The 18,576-nt window shown below is 41.2% G+C and overlaps 1 long non-coding RNA gene and 1 pseudogene across 2 annotated transcripts in view; one reads left to right on the top strand and one right to left on the bottom strand.

The window, feature by feature from the left end:
- Positions 1-18,576, top strand: part of LOC126403734 (NACHT, LRR and PYD domains-containing protein 14-like) — a 152,391-nt pseudogene that overhangs the window by 41,533 nt on the left and 92,282 nt on the right.
- The window catches only part of LOC126403750 (uncharacterized), an 89,400-nt gene that overhangs the window by 16,903 nt on the left and 53,921 nt on the right, over positions 1-18,576 (bottom strand). Inside the window, exon 3 of one of the 2 annotated variants that reach the window (XR_007571356.1) lies at positions 18,313-18,327. The exons of the other annotated variant lie outside the window; for it this stretch is intronic. This is a non-coding gene — a long non-coding RNA (uncharacterized LOC126403750). Of the gene's footprint in view, positions 1-18,312; positions 18,328-18,576 lie in introns of those variants that run through there. 2 annotated transcript variants of the gene reach the window in all.

The raw sequence follows: 18,576 nt of genomic DNA, 5'->3' as shown, positions 1-18,576 counted from the left end.
TTTTTATAATTGCATTTCATGGAGGAGCGGAAGCGAGTGTCTGTGTGTGTGTGTGTGTGTGTGTGTGTCTGTCATGTGTGTCTGGATGCGCACTGCGAGGCGGGGGGCAGGGGGGCACCAGTAACCATAGCAACGTGCAGCAGTTTTAGTACGTGTGCACTGTGTGAGGGGTTAAGGCCCGATCATACTCGGGCGGAACGTACGCGGACTCCGCGTGGACTCAAAGCGGATGTCCGCAAGCCCTGTGCGCGCAAAGCTCAGATTTTACGACCGCGCGGACTCCGCTCCGCGCACCAGTGACTGCTCGGCATGTATTTTTCACATCGCGGGTTAGCCTGGTTCCAGACCATAGACCCCGCCCACTCAACTGAGTAGGCTTGCATCTCTGGTCTAGCATACTGCAGTGAATTTGCGATTTATCTCGTCCAAACGATGGACGGACCAATGAACGCCGGGGGTCTAGCGATTAGCCAATCAGCGCCACGCTGATTTCAAGCTGTACGCCGGTGGGTAACTGGTGAGGATAGCAACAATGGCGACCGCTGCAGATCCTACCGACCACATTAACGATGCTATCGAGGTATTTCGCCACCACTCGCGTTAATGGAGGACCAAATTAAGAAAGCTGCTAAACTGGATTTAACGGCGATGCAGCTGGGCGTGCATGACGACGGAGACATTTTAAACGGGCAATGCTCGCTTGTTTTCGGCACCCCCGAGGCATGGATACTAATGACGTCAGATTCTGGGTGAGTCGTTGATGTCTACTGATTGGTTAGGGAAAAATCAAATTCCCTCCCCCTTGTAAATCGCCTTCAATGGAGGCAATGTCAGACTGAAGGTTCTGGGAGCTTCAGTCTGACACTCAGGCTAATCGCGGGGATTTTTCATGGACATTTTTACAGGAAACTACAACGCGGAAGTGCGCTCGACTATGGAAGCCCGAATGACTGCGAACGAGTCAGCAGGTGATGTCGCAGCACCGAAAAAGCCAAAGCCCTGACAAGAATGGCTCACTGAATTTACGTGGCTGAGATATTGTAAAGAAAAGAAAGTGATGTCCTGCATGTACCGCTTTCATTGCGGTCTGAAATTTGCGGGGAAAACTAAATTCACCGACTCCACCACACACTTCAAACATGAAACGCTGGTTAAGCACAACAACAGCATCAGGCATAAATTATGCAGGAACAGATGCAATGATGGAGCAAAAGCTCTGCTGCACACATCATTTAAGAGGCAGGGTTGTCTGTGTTTATTGCTAAATTATCAGTAATGCAGTTAATATAGACAAAATTATAAATATGTTGTGTCATATAGATAGTGCTCCTAAATTTTGTGCTGGTGCTCCTAAAATTTTCAGTCAGGAGCACTGGAGCTCCAAGTGGAAAAAGTTAGTCTGGAGCCCTGCTCTGGTCTTTACAAGGACTAATTATATGTGTCAAACATTTGTTGTTTCCACAGTCAGAGAGCAGAGTCTCCAGTATCCAGCTGTCTGTCTATGAAGAGTGACTGGTCCATGGTTAGTCCTCTAAACTTCAGTAATGAACCTGGACCCTCAGACACAAAGTAAGACCCTGTTGAAAAACATGAGGGAGCTTTTTGCCTTTTGAAAGTCGTCTCACAGTGGAGCACAACATTACTCAGGAGGTTTTCATGAAGCTCCACCATGAGATATTTGAACTGCCTGTGACTGAGTGTGTGAATAAAGCAAATAATTTTCAGCACAGTTTGTAGGACGAGATCTAAATAATGTGTTCATCTCCACAGAGGGAAGAAGAGGAGTCATGTTTCTGTGGAGGAGCAGCCGTCCTGCTGTAGTTTGTGTCAGGACGTCCTGAAGGATCCAGTCTCTACCAGCTGTGGACACTGGTTCTGCAGACAGTGCATCAGCTCATACTGGGACCAGTCTGCTTCATCAGGAGACTCCTCCTGTCCCCAGTGTGGAGAAAGATCCAGAACAAGAGCTGGACTGCAGACAGCCAGTCAGACCAGCACTGTACAAAGTAAGACTGTACATCTGTCTGCTGATGTCATCATGTCTGAAAACAGGATTCTTCTTGGTTTATTTGTGTTGTAAAGTGTAGACATGAAAGATTTTATAAAACTAATGTATAAAACCTTCATTTGTTTGTGTTACTTGTTTTAATGTTGGTCATGAAAATAATCAGAGTCCAGATTTATTTCTTTAGTCTGACATGTTTCCTTCTCTTTCAGCAGACAGTGGTCTGCAGGAGGTTTTAGATGAACATAAGATCAGTGTGAGGAGGAGATGTGAACGTGTGACTGAAGGAAGTGATGAAACAGGAAGTGAAACCCTCCTCAACAGGATCTACACTGAGCTCTACATCACAGAGGGACAGAGTGAAGAGGTTAATACCCAACATGAGGTGAAGCAGCTTGAGAGAGCTTCTAAGATGAAGACCCTCCATGAAACTCCAATCAAGTGTCAGCACATCTTTAAAGCCTTACCTGACCAACAGAAACACATCAGAGTGGTTCTGACCAACGGCGTCGCTGGTGTTGGAAAAACCTTCACAGTGCAGAAGTTCACTCTGGACTGGGCCGAGGGTTTGGAAAACCAAGATGTCAGTCTGGTGATTCTGCTTTCGTTCAGGGAGCTGAACTTGATCAGAGATGAGAAGTTCAGTCTTCTCACTCTGCTCCGTGTTTTCCATCCAACATTACAGAAGGTCACAGCAGAGGAGCTCGCTGTCTGTAAAGTTCTGTTCATCTTTGACGGCCTGGATGAAAGCAGACTGGCTCTGGATTTCCACAACAATGAGGTTGTGACTGATGTCACACAGAAGTCATCAGTCAACGTGCTGTTGACAAACCTCATCAAGGGGAAGCTGCTTCCCTCGGCTCTGGTCTGGATAACTTCCCGACCTGCAGCAGCCAATCAGATCCCTCCTGCATGTGTTGACAGGGTAACAGAAGTACGAGGCTTCACTGACGCCCAGAAGGAGGAGTACTTCAGGAGGAGAGTCAGTGATGAAGAGCGGTCCAGCAGAATCATCTCACACATGAAGACATCCAGGAGCCTCCACATCATGTGTCTAATCCCAGTCTTCTGCTGGATCACTGCTACAGTTCTGGATCACATGTTGACTACAGAGCAGAGAGGAGAGCTGCCCAAGACCCTGACTGACCTGTACTCACACTTCCTGCTGGTTCAGACAAAGAGGAAGAAGCACAAGTATGATGAGGGACATGAGACCAGTCCACAGGAGCTGACGGAGGCTGACAGGGACGTTCTTCTGAAGCTGGGGAGGCTGGCGTTTGAACATCTGGAGAAAGGAAACATCATGTTCTACCAAGAAGACCTGGAGCGCTGTGGTCTTGATGTCACAGAGGCCTCGGTGTACTCAGGAGTTTGTACAGAGATCTTCAAAAGAGAGTCTGTGATCTTCCAGAAAACAGTCTACTGCTTCGTTCATCTGAGCGTTCAGGAGTTTCTGGCTGCAGTCTACCTGTTCCACTGTTTCACCAACAGGAACACAAAGGTACTGGAGGACTTCCTGGGGGCAGACTGGGATAATTACAGATCCCTGGATGTCTTCTTACAGAGAGCCTTGAAGAAATCCCTCCAAAGTGAAAATGGTCACCTGGATCTGTTTGTCCGCTTCCTTCATGGCCTCTCTTCCTTCATGGCCTCTCTCTGGAGTCCAACCAGAGACTGTTAGGAGGCCTTTTGGGTCGGACAGAAAACAGTCCAGAAATCATCCAGAGAGCCATCAACAACCTGAAGAAGATGAACATGAACAATATCTCTCCTGACAGAAGCATCAACATCTTCCACTGTCTGCTGGAGATGAACGACCTCTCAGTAAATCAGGAGATCCAAGAGTTCCTGAAGTCAGAGAACAGATCAGAGAAGGAACTCTCAGAGATCCACTGCTCAGCTCTGGCCTACATGCTGCAGATGTCAGAGGAGGTTCTGGATGAGTTGGACCTGGACGAATACAACACAACAGACGAGGGACGACGGAGACTGATTCCAGCTGTGAGGAACTGCAGAAAGGCTCGGTAAGTCCAGATGTGATTAACATCATAAATCATTGTAGATTTGTAGTTTAATTCTTCAAATATACACACTGTAAAATTCTTATTATTCATAAAATGTTCAAATGATGTGTCTGTTGTATTTTGTCACAGATGTTCTTGAGCTGTTTCAAATGCTGTGAGTGCAAAACATGTAGATGTTTCAGTTGTTTGTGTTTATAGCTGTTGAGTTCATCAACACAGTTCTAATCTTTATTTATAATCATTTAATATTTTACAGTTTTTCACCTTTGTGTGATGGAGGTGAACCTGATAAAACAAATGATGGACTTCAGAGGTTGTTGTTGAGGTTTAATCACAGCAGCATTTCATCACAGTATGGCAGTATTTGATAGTTCTGAGTGAAAGCAGTAAAGTTATTACTCCATAAGAAGGTTCTGTAAGGTGTTTTATAGAATCAGACATTCAGATAATAGCTGAGTTTATTCACCACTATGCTTAAAAATTTAAAATAAGATTTCCGCTTCCGGGTGACATGCACTGACCACGCTCAGCTTGCAACGTTCCCCTTTATTTTAATTATTGTCGCAAGAAATAGATCACTCTCAACTTATTGATTCGAACTACACGCAAAGCTAAAGTTTGTATACTGCAAATTACTCGATTGAGTGCGTTAAAAGTAATTTGGATTCATGCCAGCTACCACAAAAACCAGAGCGCTCTCCAAACTTGAAATGGACAACGCAGACCTCGCGGCTCTGATGAGATCAATAATGCGAGAGGAACTCGCTGAAGGACTGGACTTTAAACTAAAGCCGATTAAGGATATGTTAAAGGAACTTCAAGATAACGTCTTGTCCTGTCGGACATCAGTTCAGGATTTGGAGCGTTTCGCCAATGAAGCTGAATCCAGGCTAAATACTGCCGAAGCTGAAAGCAAAAGACTCGCTAAAGAAGTTCTGCAACTGAAAGAAAAGACAGAGGCACTGGAAAATCAGAGCCGAAAGTTTAATCTGAGAATAATCGGGCTCCCAAATGCAATTGAAGCAGGTAAACTGACACAGTTTACTACTGCATTGCTGTATGAGCTATTTGGGAAAGACGCACTCGGCCCCATGCCGCTAATAAGTGTGGCTCATCGGACCGGACCGGCTGACAGGCAGAAGCGATGCATGATTACACGAGTACACAGCTTTGATGTTAAACGCACCATCCTCCGAATGGCTGCAGAAAAGGGGAAACAAGGCACTCTTCAGTACAACGGCCAGAAGATAAGTGTTTATCCAGACTTGACTGCTGATCAACGAAAGCAATACGCTACCTTCAATGAAATCAGAGATCTGCTACGGAAGACCAAGCTGAAGCACGGGGTGGTATATCCAGGGAAGATGTTGATCACTTTCAATAACGAAATGCGAGCCTTCAAGACCTCATCTGAAGCTATGGACTTCTACATGAAGGTGATTCAACCAGCTCTGAACAATGACTAGCAGTCTGTGTGGTTTTGCCTGAAATACAGGTTGGCTATGGAATTTGGTCATGAACTGCGCCGGAGACAAAAAAAAAAAGGAATACAGTAGATGTTTTGTTGCTTTTTGTTAATTTGGATGGACAATATAGTAGGCCTATTTGATAGGTTCTAGTAACAAAAAAAAAAAAAAATGAGTATAAGGCAACATTTGTGATCTGTTTGTGATTCTATGTTCCCCTTTCATTTAATTTACTTAGAAATAGAGGGGACAGAGTAAAATTATTGAATTAGTTTAATACTGTCTAAATATCTTTTCATATTTAGGGGCAAAATGGGAATATAAAGGGGAACGCTGATGAATCCATTGTTGTGTCACTGCTTTGCAAATAGAAGCAAGGTATGGGGAGGCAGACAGAAGGAGTCACAGAAATAGGGAGAAATGGTGTGTATAATTATGAATGGATGACTCCCCTTGGTGGGTTTTGGGAAAAAAAGCTGGGGAATCACATGAGGAAGTGGCCTGAAGGTAGAATTTACTTTATTTTATTTTTATTTTATTATATGTGTACAGTTTTTGGGTTGTTACAGTCTCCCTCATTTCACATACAAGTAATGTCATATAAGTTGTGCAGCTAAAGTTAAAATGGAAACGGGTTCACCAAACAATTTTTATACACAGTCAAAGATTAATCTAAAAGTATTGTCGTGGAATGTCCAGGGGATTAATAACCAGACTAAGAGAATAGGGTGTCTTGATGTTATTGGCAGACAAGATGTCCACATTGCATTACTTCAAGAAACCCGAATAATCCAATAAGACATTCCCAAAATAGGAAATAATGCATATAAAGTAGTTGCTTCATCTTCTGCCAATAACAAAACCAAGGGAGTTATAATATTGCTTCGCAATNTGATATGGACTGATTAGAGACTGCAGAGAATGAGCCATCCAGGCAACAAGGGATTTGTTGGTGTTTGTTTAATATCTAATAAAATATTTTACCTCTAGTTTTTGTCTAATTTGTTGCAAGGCACGTCTTGTTTGCTCTTATTAGGGTATAGTTGTGTTTGCTTAATATCTAAAATATAATTACCTCTAGTTTTTGTCTAATTTGTTGCAAAGTACGTCTTGTTGGCTCTTATTGGGATATTATTGTTTTTCTTTAGTGTCTAAATTGCGAACATATTTCTACCTAATTTGGTACAAACTACGGATTGCGTTGTCTATTTTACTGTCTAATAAAGATTATATTAGGTGTAGTTTTTTCTAATTTGATACAAAATGCGGCTTATTATGTCTAATTAGCGTACTGTAAAATAAAGTGCTACCTAGAATTTCTAGGCATAACCTTGGATAGCAACCTAATGCAAGCCTCCCTGCTACTCGAAAAACTAAACCATATCAGAGAAGTCATGAGAGGAGTGCAGGACGCAGTAGCAGTTTCAAAAAGAGAATTGCTCTCTTTGCTTGGACATCTTAATTTTGCCATGCGTGTTATTCCCCAGTGATGTACCTTTGTATCCAGGCTTCTTGACCTCTCCAAAGTGTATTAGATTCTCCTATAACGTTAGATGAATTATATGCTGCATTGAAAGAGATGAACCGAGGAAAATNTCAAAAGAACAGTGTACAAAATATAATTTTGATTTTTTTGTTGAAGGGATTAATATACCCACTCTTTCCAGTGAGGACGCAAGATTATTAGATTCTCCTATAACGTTAGATGAATTATATGCTGCATTGAAAGAGATGAACTGAGGAAAATCACCGGGGTTGGATGGTATCCCCCGAGGTGTATCTAAATTTTTGGCATGAATTGGATCCTCTATTATTACATATGATACAAACATCTATACATAAAGGTGAATTTAATAGAAATGTGAATACCGCAATTGTCTCTGTCTTGCATAAGAAAGGTAAAGATCTTAAATTGTGCTCAAATTGGCGTCCCTTATCCCTCATTAATTGTGATATCAAATTGTATGCAAAAATTCTGGCACATCGTCTTGAGAGAGTATTGCCGATGCTGGTTCACCTGGACCAAACGGGTTTTGTTAAGCGCAGATTGTCTGCGGACAACATAAGGCGTCTCCTCCACATTATACATTATAGTCAGACGATATTATCACCATGTGCAGTTTTATCCGTCGACGCAGAAAAAGCCTTTGACCGGCTTCAGTGGTCATATTTGTGTACACACTGCAGCATATGGGATTTGGGAAAATGTTCATAAATATGCTTAAAATTTTATATGCTAATCCAACGGCCATGGTCTTAACGGGCAATCAATGTTCCCCACAGTTCGCCATTGCTCAGGGTACCCGTCAGGGGTGTCCTGTGTCAGCACTTCTATTTGTCTTATCCCTTGAGCCACTAGCCCAAAAAATACGAAATTCGCAAGAACTGGAGGGAATAACAGTAAAAGACACAATTCACAAGATATCTTTATATGCAGACGATTTGATAATATATCTTGACCAGGTACCGACTTCTCTTCCAATTGTTTTAAATATATTGAACGAATTTGGTTCTATTTCTGGTTATAAGATCAATTTGGGAAAGTCTTCTTTGCTGCCCTTAAATGCGGCGATGAAGAGTATTAACACAAATTCTCTTTCAGGAATACCAGTAGTGTCTAAGTTTAGATATTTGGGACTTGACATTTATTCTTTCTTGGACAAAACAGTTATGAAAAATTACAAAAAACTTTCAAATTCTATTATAGAGTATTTAAGTAAGTGGTCAAAACTAACAATATCATTAGCAGCTAGAATTTCTATCGTAAATTTTTTTTATCTTTTTCTGTAGTATGTTACAAATGCCCCCATTAGCAGGTTATTGGAATAAATTACAGAACCTTGTATCAAAGTTTATATGGAAAGGACAAAAACCAAGGATTAAATTTAAAGTTCTTCAGCGTGATAATAGATCAGGCGGCTTAAATGTCCCAAATTTTGAATTGTATTATTTATCTTTTATGCTTCGTTCACTGGCAAAGTGGTTCGAATAGGAGTTAAAGACGCCCTGGGTCCAATTAGAAAAACATATCATAACACCATATACTTTTAAAGATGTTCTTTTTTCAGGTCTATCATATAAGCAATGTAGTACTAAATTTGGACCAATAATAGGACATTCGATTCATACTTGGCAGCATTGTGTAAAGATAGGCCACTGGGAAACAAAGTGGCATGTAGACATGCCAATATTTAATAATAATATTTTACAAATAGGTGGAAAACCCATACAGTTCCCAAAGTGGAAAAACAGTGGTATTCATGTTCTCTCAGATATCTATAATAATGATGGCCTACGGTCATTTCAAGATCTGAAAGACATTTTTAATTTACCGGGGTCTTCCTTCTTTTTTTATTTACAATTGCGCACGGCCATGCGTACATATGGGGTACCATGGACCCAGCCAGTACCTATTCACCCATTGGTTGAAATAATTAAAGGTTGTAAACATGGTAGGGGCTTTGTGTCCTACTTGTATAAAAAATTTCAACAACAGCTGAGCTTTCCATTGGGTATCGTTGCTGTGTGGAACATAGATCTTAAAAGCTATGAACAGAATATAGATTGGAAGAGAGTCTGGAATAACATTCCACTCACTTCATGTAATTATAAACATCAGTTGCTTAATTATAAAGTAATTCATAGGTATTATTTATCCCCAAGAAAGCATTCCCTACTTAAACTGACCTCAAGCCCAATATGTCCATTATGCTCTCAAAGGAAAATTGGAACATATATTGGAATTGGAACAACATATACATATGCTATGGGAATGTCCGGTGGTTAACACCTTCTGGATGCAAGTAACAAGAACTTTATCAAATATATTGGAATTAACTATAAGAGTAGGGTTTAAACTATTGTTTGGATTATAGGAGGATAAGTGAAGGTAGATTTACATTTTGAGTATTGCTCCAATTTATTTTTGTATTGCTATTCATCTAATTTACATAAATACACTATATGCTTAATGTATTTGTAGATACCCTCAAGTACAGATGTAGATATGGCATGTATTGTCAATACTGTATGTTTCAGTTGTAGTGTTTCCTCCATGATGAAAACAAAAAGAAAAAAACACTAAAAATTTGGTCACAAAATTTTTTTTTTTAAAATAAGATCTGTAGAAATTCTTTACATTTGGCACAAACATCCAGTTGGACTTAAAAATCAACTGATTAGATTTTAGTGGTAAAAGGTCAAGATCACTGTGACCTCACAGAATATGTTTTTGGCCATAACTCAAGAATTCATTCACTAATTATGACAAAACTTCACACTAATGTCTAACAGGATAAAATAATGAAGTGATGAGATTTTATATCCAAAAGGTCAAAGGTCAACTTCACTGTGACATCATCATGTTCTGCATAAAACACTTCTCTGGTCATTATTAAACGTCATATCTCAGGAACAGAAGGGGAGACATTTGGTCAGAGACTGAGTTGGTGACACTGATCTTGAAACTGTGCTGATTGTATAGATCTTCTGTGCTGTCGGGTTGAAGATGTGTGTGAAGCGTCTGTGTTTTAGAATAAGTAGCTTCTTTGCAGCAACATCCATATTTGAATCATTGTCTACTGTCATGGACACATATGAGTCTGGACAGACATGGATGTAAACTGTAAGTGTAACTTGACTGGTGAAGCATACGACCACGAGGCAGTAATTCTGGTCATGAATCAGCTTTTAATTAGTTTGAATTCTTTGTGTTCTTTTTTTATTCTTAACTATTTTCAGTCCATCAAAACAGGATATTTCAAACTGTTTTATCATCAAATCCATAAAGTAAATATAAAGTGTCTCTTTGACAATAACAGATTTTGTAATATATGTGTCATGTCAGATTTACTTCATGTGGACTCTCAGAGACTGACTGTGAAGTTGTGGCCTCAGCTCTGAAGTCCAACCCCTCCCATCTGAGAGAGCTGGACCTGAGTATCAACGACCTGCAGGATTCAGGAGTGAAGCAGCTGTGTGCTGGACTGGAGAGTCCAAACTGTANCCATAAAGTAAATATAAAGTGTCTCTTTGACAATAACAGATTTTGTAATATATGTGTCATGTCAGATTTACTGAATGTGGAATCTCAGAGACTCACTGTGAAGTCGTGGCCTCAGCTCTGAAGTCCAACCCCTCCCATCTGAGAGAGCTGGACCTGAGCTACAACAGGGACCTGCAGGATTCAGGAGTGAAGCAGCTGTGTGCTGGACTGGAGAGTCCAAACTGTAGACTGGAGACTCTGAGGTCAGTTCACTTGCTTATGTAGGTGTTTGTTTGTTTGTTTTTGGATATATATAATATAAATCCTTGACTGGGGTTATAAAGCTTTCAGTGTTTTCAGAAATGTTGTGTCTTTCCAAATGGCTGAACAGTTGGTTATGAAAGGCAGAGAAATGATGATTTAGAACATTTAGACACCATCAAGTTTGAGATTTATCCAAACAGAATTTAAGATTCCTGAGGTTTGTTTGTTTATTATTTGCACACATAGTAAAAACTACATAGAATCCAGATAAATAATAGAAAAAAAATAAGGACGTGACAGGAGAGGTCAAGAAGCTATAAGCTTATACAACGGACCTCCCCTCAACATAAGATAGAAAAGTATATGAACAAGAAAAAACAAAATAAAGAAATAAAAGAATATTTAAAAAACCAAACAAAAAAACCCAAAATGAAACTAAACTAATATAGTTAAGCTAATCAAACAAAATAATAAATAGCAAAAACACACTAAGTAAATACAACACAAAAAACTAAACTACACGGAACAAAAACAACCACAAATACAAGAAACACTGAGGTTTCTTTGTTTTGATGTTAACGTCACATAATCATTTGAAGTCACAGACCTTTAGACTGCAACAATAAGCAAATAAATAGTCTGCACTGGAAACATCTTGGACTTTAAGGACAGGTTCATATTCTTTCACACTCACACGCCCATTATGCCTTTCAGATATCTGCCTCATTTTACCGTTTCATGTTCGCTGTCAGATGGATAAGATTCGTATGAAGTCACTGCAGATGAAAACCCAATATTTTCTGCTTTGGCTGCTTCACAATAAAAGCTAAACAAGCTAAAATAACAAAACAACATGGGACTTTTATTGTGAAGACACATATTTTGTGTGACATTTATGACTGTATGCTCAATGATCTCTCGTGGTCGATAGGAAACTGTGGTCTCATTTTGAAACGGAGCATCTACAGATTAATTCCATACAGGATATCTGATGATCCACTGAAGTTGGTCACAATACGAGATGATTTAGTCCTGTGTTGTTGTTGTTGTTGTTGTTGTTTTATCTTAGCCACCATCTTGCCTGTAAGGAAGTCAGGAGGGACAACTCCAGCGGTCGCAGCTGAGCAGCATGTGTTGTTGTCTAGAGTCACAGCTGTAATGCAGTCGCCTGGCAGAGGTCTGCACTCTACTGAGTGCACTTTGTACTTGATGTCTGTAATCATTCCTTCTGTCCATACTGTCTGTGAAGCAGTCCCTTTATAACCTGACTCCAGTGTTACCAGATGGAGGACAAAATCCACAGTCTTGTTCTGTGTAAACAGACACGGCATTCCCGCCGATCTGCAGAGAAGGAGACGGGGATGTCGCGCCGGAGTGCAGCGCCGACACCGGAGGAGACGGTACAAACCCGTCCTCCCATCCGTCGTCATGGGGAACGTAAGATCGCTCCCCAACAAGATGGACGAGCTGTCCAGTGCTGGCACCGTTCCTCTTCACCCTCTACACTGCAGACTTTTCATACGACACCCCCACCTGTCATCTGCAGAAGTTCTCTGATGACTCTGCCATCGTCGGCCTCATCACAGATGGGGACGACAGGGAGTACAGAGAACTGAACCAGGACTTTGTGGACTGGTGCCTGAGGAACCACCTTCAGATCAACGCGGGTAAAACCAAAGAGCTGGTGGTGGATTTACACAGGTGCAGACTCCTCCCCCCAACACCAGTGAACATCCAGGGAAAGGACATTGAGATGGTGACGTCTTATAAGTACCTGGGTGTTCATCTTAACAACAAACTGGACTGGACCAATCACATAACAGCACTGTACAAGAAAGGCCAAAGCAGACTCTACCTGCTGAGGCGGCTCTGGTCTTTTGGAGTGCAGGGGGCGCTCCTGAAGACCTTCTCTGACACTATGGTGGCGTCAGCCATCTTTTATAGAGTGGTCTGCTGGGGCAGCAGCATCTCGGCTGCAGATAGGAAGAGACTAGACAAGCTGATCAAGAAGGCCAGCTCTGTCCTGGGATGCTCTCTGGACTCTGTGCAGGTGGTGGGAGAAAGGAGGGTGACAGCCAAGCTGTCATTTCTGAGGACTGTTGGGAATCAACATATATTTACCTCACACGGTGGCACCAAATATGTTGGGGTCAACACACTAGGCTTCACACGGAGGTATCAAATATGTTGGGGTTAAATTGGCTATCGGAAATAATTAATAATTATTATTAATAATTAATAATTATGTTAAATAATGTGACTTAATTAACATTAAATCACCTCGTGGGGCACCATTCCCATAAAGGGAAAAATGATAGCCAGTTAAAGGTATCAGTCTCATAAAATAGGCTAAACTATTAATTTGGAGTTTGATTAATATTTAAATTAATGACAACAACCAGAATTAACAGTAACACCTGAAGGATTTCGGAGTTCTTGACGCAGCAGAGGCTGACTATTCATTCACTCTTGTGTAACATTAAACAAACAGCAGGCATGATTCCAAAGAATTAAATTTATTCACAAATTAGCAAAGCAAACCAAACCCACCAATTCTAACTAACTATATACAAGCTTGGTGTGTATATATATGTGTGTGTGTGTGTGTGTGTGTGTGTGAGAGAGAGAGAGAGAGAAAAGAGAAAGAAAGACAAAGGCGGGTGTGGTGATCAAGTAGCTGTTTGGCCTACAAAACAAAATGGCCGACAACGGAGAACTACCAAAATGGCAGAATCAAGGCTGGCTTCAAGGGGGAGGTGTTTGTCTGACCGTGTGGTCAGGACAAAGACAAAGGAAAAGAAGCGGGAACTTTGAGATGCCTATTTGGATGTAGCTCTGTTGAAAGCCTGTTTGTTAATGAGTCTGTGTCAATGTGACGTGTGTTGCAAACGGTCTGAAATAGTGCAGAGATTGTTTAGTTGCATGCAAGAATCTGTTTGTGAACAGTATTAGCAAACTAAACACTTAGCTTTGGCGAAGCCAACTAATCAATGACCTAACTGCAATCTAGCACAACAATACTCAGTAAGCAGCATCAAAGCACATACAACAAGTTAAACAGTCTTGCTTAGCCTGTAAAGCTGTGATAAGCTATGCCCAGTTGTTACATTACCGATCCTTGAATGGATGGAGGAAAGAGTCACTTGGTGGTGCTGCTTTGTTAGCCAGCAGAAGAAGGCTGGGAAGGTGTGGTTTCAGCTGCAGTCTTTGTGGTGTCCTTTGTTCCAAAGGTTCTGATCCGAGGAAGCTTGTCGCTCGGGATCCTTGCGGAGTTAGACGCTGGGTGCTAACTCACTTAGTTCCTTGTTGCTGGAAAGCTTGTTTGCAAACCTTGTGTTTGCCAGAGAGTCTGTGATCACTTGCCCTCCCTTTAGTGGTTTGGGCTATGGAGCAGGGGTTCGGGCCTCTGCTGTCCAGGCCCAAACGGGAAGAGGTGTTAGCTGCTGAAGCAGCTAGAGTAAAGAGCACTGCTCCACGGTTGGAGCAGAGAGAGGAAGTTCTGTGGAAGGGAGCAGATCTTGTACAAAAGGCCTGTGACATCACAGAGTCACATGTCACTGTAAAAGGTCTTGTCCAATCAAGTTTGGGACTTGAGTCTCACTGAGGTGTGAGGTGAGACCTCCTGTGGAGATGGGTGCCACCTAGCTCTCTTTGTTTGAAGACAAAGAGCATGCAGAGGAAAAAGTCTTGAAATCAGTGATGATTTTACCAAATGATAAATCATCTGTGGTCCTGTGAATCCCAACAGGACTAATGACTCCCATCCTCTGCAGGAGGAGATAAAAGCTCTGGAGAGCTCCTTCGGCGATAGACTGATTCACCCAAAGTGTGTGAAGGAACGCTATCGCAGGTCCTTCCTGCCTGCTGCTGTCAGGCTTCATAACCAGCACTGCTCACAGTAAACTGCACCATGGACACTTTAGGGACACTATGGACACTTATGGACACCACTATAAGCATTGTTGTCCCCCGTGTTGTTGTTTATTTGCACATTCAGTATTCACTTGCACTAAATATGTTCACTTTAATCCATTGCTCACTTTTTTTATCCACTGCTCATTATTATTTATTGCTGTTTCTTGTATCTTTTGTACTTTTTTCTGCATGCCTAGTTTTTAAGTTTTCAAATATTGAAATCTTTAATTTGACTCTTTCCCCTTGACTGCTGTAACACTGGAATTTCTCAATTGTGGGATCAATAAAGGTGTATCTTATCTTATCTTATCTTATCTTACAGTGTAGCTGAGTTAAGAAGAGACCACTTCACACTCAGTATGGACAGGAGGAATATTTACTGCCACAATAACTCTTTTAATGTGCATGTGGCTGTTGAACAAACTTGAACAAATGTGTCCCTCTCCTTTTTATTCCATATACAAATACAGTATGAAGGTCAAGTAAGAAATGAATGAATGAACAGTGTTTTAGTCCAATGTGTCTGATTTGATATTGATCCTCTAAATACAGACTTGACTGAGATCAGCAGCATGTTGTTAATCTGTGTTGATATGAATAGGTGAATGAATGTTGTGGTGACATTTGGATGATGTCTGTAGAAGGCTGACATCATGATGATCCACAATAACACAATGACAAAGTCACTCTACTCAGTTTAGGGCAAAGCTCATTGATCAGGACATAGTAATGTTGAGCTACACATTTAACACCTGAACACATCTGATTGTTTTATTAATGATTTTTATCTACATCATTTATTCTTCATTCAGACTGAGGAGATGCTGGTTGTCAGAGATCAGCTGTGTTTCACTGGCCTCAGCTCTGAAGTCCAACCCCTCCCATCTGAGAGAGCTGGAGCTGAGTGACAACAAGCTGCAGGATTCAGGAGTGAAGCAGCTGTGTGATTTTCTGGAGAGTCCACACTGTAAACTCGAGACTCTGAGGTCAGACACCATTTTTTACTCCTGTGCTGAGATTATTATGATGTGAAAGTTGTGTTGACACTAAACTGCAGACATCAGGCTGATATTATACTGATCCACAATGAAGTCTATTTGTGTTGTTCAGTGGTTTAATCCATTGACTGTGGCAGAGCAATGTGGAGCTAAAACCTTAAAGATAAACTCTGCAGGATCTTCCTTCAAAACTACGGAAACGTATTGCATTCACTTGACAAATAAAAAAAAATCTGTTTTCTCAGTAATTTTTTTTCTGTTTTTCGTGTTTTTTTTTTTGTTTTTTTTTTCGGGGTAATTTTTTCTGTTTGAGTATTTTTTTCTGAGTTAAGAGAGAAATAGAACAACAGACACTTTCATTCTTTTCTTGAGAGCTCAATATAATGGAAGATAACATGACCCGCATGTTTAGTTCAATCCCGTTTTACTTGGTTTTGGGTTTGAGACACTGGGAGATACTCTTGTCTTTAAGTCACAGATGGTGTTATCATTAGTTTGTTGACTTTACGCAGGCACCTTAAAGGGAAATTTCGGTTTATTTCAACCCGTCTCCTATCGTCCTAAATTTGTTTCAAGTCACTAGTGACATAGAAATAATGGTTAGCATGTTAGCCGTTAGCGTAGATACAGCCGTAGCGTCAGACCTGTTAAAACGTAATTGAACGGGCATCCTTTCAAGTGCAAAGTTAGTCCACTAAACAAGCTTTTTCTCCACAAAGACCGCCTCATATCGTTAGGATAAATGTCAGAGAACATATAGAAAACAACATGTCAACGTGTTGTCTAACCTTACCGGTGTGCTGCCATGTTTGTTGTTTACCATTGAGCTAAGGCTGCAACCGGTCCCATTCCTTGCAACAGAGGTATTCCTCTTCTGTGGGCATTGGGGCACAGCATTCACAGGTAACGTTACACCACCGATCTCCAGAGCTAAAGCCTTCCAGCAGCCATTCCTCCTCTGTCGTCCTCTAACGTTATCTGTTGTGCCTCTCTCTCTCTCCTCCTCCGTTCTTCAATTTGACGAAGCTCTTCGTCAGTGTATTCTGGCTCAAATAAATAAATAATAAATAATAATAATGTTACCTGTGAATGCTGTACCCCAATGCCCACAGAAGAGCAATACCTCTGTTGCAAGGAATGGGACCGGTTGCAGCCTTAGCTAAATGGTAAACAACCAACATGGCACCACACCAGTAAGGTAAGACAACACGTTTACATGTCGTTTTCTATATGTTCTCTGACATTTATCCTAACGATATGAGGCGGTCTTTGTGGAGAAAAAGCTTGTTAAGTGGACTAACTTTGCACTTGAAAGGATGCCCGTTCAATTACGTTTTAACAGGTCTGACGCTACGGCTGTATCTAGGCTAACGGCTAACATGCTAACTATTATTTCTATGTCACGAGTGACTTGAAACAAATTTAGGACGATAGGAGACGGGTTGAAATAAACCGAAATTTCCCTTTAAGACTTTGCGGTTGTTCAGACAAAAAGCCCATTCAGATCTGCTGGACATTGCAGTGTTTCTCCAGAATCAGTTGGACACATATGGCAAGCTCCATAGATACAAGATGATGCATCTGAAATGCATTCAGGCTGGCTACGTGGTGACAAGAGACAATCAGGAGACTGATGAAAATATTGGATCCACGGGGAGTGCAGCTGAGGCGCCGGAATCGCCTTCGGCGACGTTTGTAGATATATATATACATATGTCGCCGAAGGCGATTCCGGATATGGACGACCACCCCGTCAAAACAATACTCCTGATCTGCATCAGGACATCAGAGTTAAACGTTAGGGGAGACTCAACAGAAATGACAGACGGGATATCTAAGTGTTTTCTCACATCCTTCCACACCAATAGTGTGTTGTAAATGATTATGTTGTGATCAAGGGAATTTATTTGGTCTGTATTATTGATAAAAGGTAGGGATTTAAGTCTTCTGGGATAACATGCTAGAGACTCAAGACTAAGCCATAAAGCTTCTCGCTGATACGTAAACCAGTCTGACATCATTTTGAGCTGAGCCGATCAATAGTATAATTGTAAGTTACCCTCCCCCCCGGGCTCAGAAGCACCATGGGTCCAGTGGAAAACGCTCAACCGCCTGAGAACAGGAACAGGGCAATCAAAAGCTGCCATGGCCAGATGGGGCTATGAAACTGGCCAAATCACCTGTGAATGTGGAGAAGAGGACCATACAATGCAGCACTGCCTTGTCTGCCCCCTACTACGCAACCAGTGCAGCTCAGAGGATCTTGCAGTGTTCAATAAAAATGCAAAGGACTGTGTAAAGAAATGGGAAACTGTCATATAACCAATCAGCTTCAAAGACACGAAAAAAAGAAGAAGAGGGAGAGATAAACCTCCTAATTCCTTCGGTTTAGTAAGTTTGGAGAACTTAACCCCTTGGTGTTTGTTGTTCCAAGGATGTTCATTTTAATGACATTGATCCTTCAGAGGAACGATGTCAGTAAGGAGGTCCATGTCTTCAAATCCATCTTAATTTTTTGAGTTAATGGAGAGTAATTGTCTCAAATAAGTTATTCAAATCAAGAGTGATGAAAACACCCAGATATCTGAGACCATCATCCGTTATTTGACATTGTTGTCATCCGTTAGTTGACAACAAGTACGCTTGTTACTATAAATAAGTGCAATAAAACCTTCAGCAGTAAAAGCCAGTGCTTTATCAATACGCGTGTTCAGCATGTAGAAAGCCATATTTCAATCTGCTCTGTCCCTCATTCACCGCCGCTATGGTTTACAATCACATTTTACACAAGCAAATCACACTAGTGGGACCAATAGCAAATAGTTAAAGACAAACTAAAATGAAAGCTGTCTGTATGTAGTCTGTTTAACTTAGTTTGTCACTTATCTTAAAATGTACCTGAGACAGCCTACCTGTGGAC

This window comes from Epinephelus moara, chromosome 17 (assembly GCF_006386435.1).
Source record: "Epinephelus moara isolate mb chromosome 17, YSFRI_EMoa_1.0, whole genome shotgun sequence".
In the NCBI taxonomy this organism is placed as follows: Eukaryota; Metazoa; Chordata; class Actinopteri; order Perciformes; family Serranidae; genus Epinephelus; species Epinephelus moara.
Note: the sequence above shows the minus strand (reverse complement) of the source record. Positions and strands in the feature narration are given on the sequence as shown.